The sequence below is a fragment of the Hypanus sabinus genome, chromosome 9, assembly GCF_030144855.1.
Source record: "Hypanus sabinus isolate sHypSab1 chromosome 9, sHypSab1.hap1, whole genome shotgun sequence".
Classification (NCBI taxonomy): domain Eukaryota; kingdom Metazoa; phylum Chordata; class Chondrichthyes; order Myliobatiformes; family Dasyatidae; genus Hypanus; species Hypanus sabinus.
This window is the reverse complement of record NC_082714.1, coordinates 50,331,946-50,337,945: the sequence shown is the minus strand read 5'-3', so window position 1 is coordinate 50,337,945 and position 6,000 is coordinate 50,331,946.

The window sequence follows — 6,000 nt, the reverse complement described above, 5'->3', positions numbered from 1 at the left end:
ATGTCTTGCCACTGGTAGCTGTGGAGACCACAGTATTGAGTATATTTAAAGCAGAGGTGATAGATTCTTGATTAGTCAGGACGTGAAGGGATAGGGGGAAAAGGCAGGAGATCGGGGCTGAGAGGGCAAAGTGGATCAGCTATGATGAAATGGCGAAGCAGACCCAATTTTCCAAATGGCCTCATCCTGCTCCTATATCTTATAGTCTTATGGTCTCTTATTTGTTTTTGATTACGGGGTGGCCTAGCGTGTGAGGGATAAAGACAAGGCTGATATCTACACAACCATTTTAAACTAGAATTGCAGAATGCATAATTTAACTCAACTTCTCCCAAAATTCCCACTATTACAGAAGTCAAAATTCAGTCAATTAGCTTTACTCTATTTGGTATCAAGAAAAACCTGACAGCTACAACTACAACTTAGGTTATGGTGCCAGTCAACATCCTACTTGTTGTACTAAGGACCAGTGTTCCAGAAATAGTTTGGCTGCAGGCCCTAGTGTTCCACTCTTCGAGTTGGATAAATGCTGGTATCTAACCAATTACGTGGAAAAATGCCAGGCTCGCGCTATTCACAAGAAGCTGGACAAACTTCACCTATCTGATCAGTCTCCAGTCTCCACTGTGAGCAAAATGAGAGAAGGTATCACTGACATTTAGTTGAAGACTTCTGGGGTAAAGGACACATTTCCTGACAATGTTCCTAAAGAGTTCCTGGTATCTACAAGGCACAAGTGGGAATACTTGAACCATATGCTTGGGTTAGTGTAGCTCCAGCAATATAAATAAATCTGAGCACCTTTTGGGACAAACTGGCCCATTTGATTGGATATCCTTTCACTACCTTAAGCATTCATGACTTTCATCTTTGTAAATCATAGTTACATAGATTCATATTTCATAGTTTTCTTAGTTTCTTCCTTTGACAACAATAGATTTTATCAGTGTTCGGTGTTCCTCTCTCAGATTTACCCTAAGTACTATTGAGGATTCCCATTTCCACTTCCTCATCTTTTGATTTTATTGTACAGTGTCAAAATAAGCTGCAGAGAGTTGTAAACTTAGCTCCATCATGAGACTAGCTTTCATAGTATCAAGGACATCCTCAAGAAGCAATACCTCAAAAAGGCAGCATCCATCTTTAAGGATCCCAACACCCAGGACATGCCGTCTTCTCATTGCCACCATCAAGAAAAAGGTATAGGAGCCTGAAGACTAACACTCAATGATTCAGGAACAGCTTCTTCCCCTCCGCCATCAGATTTCTGAATGGACTTAGAATTCATGGACACTACCTCACTACTTTTATTTTTATTTTTGCACTACTTATTTAATTTAACTATTGAATACATATATTTACAGTAATTCACATTTTTTCTCAATTGTTATGTATTTTATTGTACTGTTATTGCAAAGACAACTAATTTTACAACCTATGTTAGTGATATTAAACCTGATTCTGATTCAGAGATCTCTTCCAAATTTCCCATTGCCAATGCACATCTCATACCTTTTTGTTACGTTTCAAACCCTGGTTTCCAGTTGAACTAAGTTACTTCCGATTTTAACGTAAAATTCTATCAGATTATTATTTCCCAAAGACTGCTAAACTAAGGGATCATTAACTCTTTCTCATTACACGTTGATAACCTGGAGAATTTATACATCAAATCTGCTCAAGTAGAAAAAGACAATCATAGTTGTTCTTCAGTTATGAACTTCCATAATAATGAGAGTGCTGTAAATTAGGAGATGTGGTTCAGGTTTCCAGAAATAACCTGCACCAAATCAAAGACAGAGATATTCAATGTGATTGTAACTTGGTTCTGGCTTCAGGCCTGGGTTCAGTGTGCAATACCAAATATATGCCATTGTGGCTCACGTTCAAAGTTTGCAGCTGACAGCCTGAAAATAAGTCCAATTTCATGGCCAGTAACTTTTATTTTGCTCATGCTTTTTTTTTGCATGCTTCCAATTTTCTTGTATTCTTATTGTCTTTTACTGGATGACATTATATATTCAGGGAATAAAATTATGTTTGAGTTTAAAGGGGGGATGGTTTGGGTGATACTAAAGAAATCTTTGAGAGAATATTAAAATTCAGATGTAAGTTCACAAATCTTTAAACACAAGAGATTCTGCCAATGCTGAAAATCCTGAGCAACTCTATCAAAATGGCGGGCAGCATCTAAGGAGGGGAGTAAACAGTCGGCATTTTTGGCTGACTCTTCATCAGGATTAGAAAGGAACGTGACAGAAACTCGAACGAGGAGGACAAGGGAAAGGAATACAAGCTGGTAGATGAAAGGTGAGACCAGGTGAGGGGGAAGGTAAGTGCATGGTGGAGGGGGAAATGAAGTAAGAAGCTGGGATGCAGTAGGTAAAAGACATAAAGGGCTGAAGAAAGAGGGATCTAATAGGAGAGGACAGTGGACCGTGGAAGAAAAAGAAGGAGGAGAGACACCAAAGAGAGGCAATGGGTAGTTGAGGAGAAGAGAAGGGGCGAAAGGTTCAAGGCACATTTATTATTGTATGCTGTATACAACTCTGAGATTCATCTTCGAAACCGCTGCAAAACAAAGAAAACTATGGAAGCCGTTCAAAGAAAAACATCAAACCCCACAAGTGCAAAAAAGAAACAAATTGCATAAATTGCAACAAGAGCATCAATCACCCCTCCCCACCCACCATGCACACAACAGAAATCGCGCAAACTACACCAAGAACACCAAACTCCCAAACCCCTTGCGCAAAAAAAGCAAGCATGTTGTGGAAACGGCAACAAGATCATTAAACTGCCAAGTCCTAAACCCCACTCAGAAAAAAACAACCTTATGTTCACTCATCTCCTGGAATCTTCACGGAGACAGCAAAGCACCAGATTGCTCAATTCATCTTCAAACTGTAGATCACAGGCTCTAACGGTAGCAGAGACACATTTAAAATTAAAAAAAGGAAGGCATAGAAAAAGTGAAAGGATCTGTCTTGTAGATTACCTGGAAGGTGTCGCCCAAGGTGGCGTTGTTCACTAGCACAATCTTGACCAGCATAATGGTGAGCCAGAATGGGAAATGTGATAAGAGAGAAAGGATAAGGCGGAAGAAGTTACCAGAAGTTAGAGAAATTGATGTTCATTATGACATGTGGATGCAGGTGACATTATGAAAATGGTGATTCATAATATGTAATGCAATATAAAGTCATGAAGACAAATGTGTGAGAGAATTTTTGTGTCACAATGATTACTGTTACACAAAGACAACTGTTGAGTTGAGTTTTAATGATTTCAATTAATGATGATCTGTTCTGGCAAAGAATCTTCAATCCGAAGTGTTAACTCTGTCTCTTTCTCCACAGACTCTGCCTGATCTGCTGAGTGTTTCCAGCATTTCCTGTTTTTGTTTCAGATTTCCAGCATTGGCAGTATTTTTGTGATTTTCATTTTTGGGTTATAGCCCAACTTGTGCATTTACATATGCTTGAAATTAACAGATAATATTTATTGTATTGCAAACAGAATGTGTGTATAATTGCAATGCTGGTGTTTATTAACCACTTCTATTGCCCCTAAACTGAGGAAGCAGCTGTGTTGATGCTCCAGAAATATTCAGGTTGAACTGGATAAGGACAGCAAATATCTTTCCCTATTTATGGAATTATATGGCAATCCAGTATCTCAGGATGAATGATTCAGAACTTTGTCTCTTTGTCCTGCTGCATAATCCAATATGCAACCTGCTCTACATGCTGATACTTCAATTTCCCACTATTTACTGCAATTTGCCTTTAGAACTAAAATGAATCTCTTTGAATGTTATGAGTCATCGATAAACTAAATCTGATGCATTAGAATCAAGGGCCATAAACACTGCAACTTATTTTCAGTCCTACTTTGTGAAGGCAACTATACTGGTTTAGCTTAATACAAAGAAAAGGTAAATGGAAATAATGGCATGTTGTGGTGGAACAGCATTCCAACTGTATTAAAGCATAAGTTATTGAATTTTTCATCTTTCAAACTAATCATTGTAATGTTCAAATTCTACTGTACTCAACAAGAAGCTTCATTCTCCACCCCCTGAAAAAAATCAATTTTCCTTGCTTGAGTTGCCTTGCTTCTCTGTCATTGACACCTCGCCATAATCAACAGCACATCTGCAAAGACGTAGATCACCAAAATATTGTCAGGCAACTGCCTGATAGATTGTTTTCTCATTCATGAAACTGCTTCCTCTGCTGAAGCTGAAGCCTTTGAAGAAACAAAGAGACTTCACTCTGGGTGCATCTCCTTGCCAAAGTTCAGCCTTAAGAGTTCAGAAAAGAACTTCATGTTGCTCTTGTTTCCTAATGCTCCTGATAAGTATTTGTTTCCACTTTTTGATGGTGAATCACAGACACGCCTTTAAGTAAACCCGATAATTGGCACTGAAGAACATGCATCATGTGGTAAACCATGTATATCTGTCTGGACATGCCTGGACACGTCCCCCTGCTGACTGTTCCTGTGGCTCCTCCCACAGACCCCTGTATAAAGGTGATTGTGTCACTGCTCCTCCCACAGTCCAGGAGAGTCGTGCAGCATGGACGTGGATCCATTTTGTTGTAAATAAAAGCCTTTCAGTATTTACTCTACTTCCAGTCTTTCGGAGTGATTGATAGTGCGTCATATCACACATACGTTGTGGAAGCATTTGAAGTTTATTTTAATTTTGTTTTCATTATTTGGAACCTGATCAATGCTGGCATAGGTAGTGCTTATTGTCTATTCCTAGCCACTCTTGAGGAGGTGACATACATTCCTTCTGGTACAGTTCGTCCTAGTAAGATTTTCAATAATAACATTAACTTTGCCATATAAATACCAAAATATCAAAACATGGAGTGAAATGTGTCACTTGCATCAAATCAAATCAGCGAGGATTGTGCTGGGCAGCCTGCAAGTGCCGCCACACTGCCAGTGCCAACATAGCGTGCCCACAGCTCACTAACCCAAATGGTACAGCTTTGGAATGTGGGAGCACCTGGAGGAAGTCTGCATAGTCACGGGGAGAATATACAACTCCTCACGGGCAGCAGTGGGATGAGAACCCGGGTCAGTGGTCATGGGCGCTGAAAAGCAAGGTGCTAACTGCTATGCTATGCGCTGTTTGTTAGGGAGGTTCAAGACTCAGAGCCAGTGATGACTAATGAATGGCAATACATTTGTAAATCAGGGAGGTGAGGAACCCGGCTGTGGGATCCTAGTCTCTGCTGTGCTCTTGTAGTCATAGAGTTTATGCGATGGGTCCAGTTGTTGCTGATCAGTGGTGATCTCCAGCTTCTTAAAGGTGGAGACTTGGCAAAAGCATGAATGTCAAGAAGTTATTGAAACCAGATAGAAACAGAGAATTACTGAACGTTATGACACACAATGAGATGAATCAGCTGTCAGCCTAGGTGATTTCAGTCCTCCTGCAGAGTTGATTGAATTATTAGGCAGCATGGGAAATCCACACTGAAGCCTGTTTTTTTTTGCAAGCACAACAATAATACCTCTCACAATTCTAGTCAAATAAGAATACCTCAGGGGATTTTTTATTCGTTTGTAAGTTCTTGATGGTTGATTCAACAGTGGAGTTATTTTGAGTTGGGTGCTACAGAAGGTAAGATGCATCTGTTGTTGGGCTGCAAGGCATCCTTATTTATAAAAGCTTTAGTGGCGATCCCACTAGGTCCAAAAGTCAGGCTGAGATGGCAGAAAAGACAGGTGTCAGAGGAGGGATGGGCTCAGGCTAGGAATGCATGGCCTGTCACAGTATTCAGGATTTATTGATCTTACAATCACCTTTCCAGTCAGCAATGGTTCCTTAAGGAGTTGGTCAGCAAGTTTTCTCACCAGAAGAAGACATTGTTGCAGCTTCAGAGCTGTACCCGGAAAACTTGCCCATGGCCTCGAAGGTCATGGGAGTCCTTAGCATTCCAGACTTTTCTTCCTTCCAGTCTAAATCTGAATCCAGGC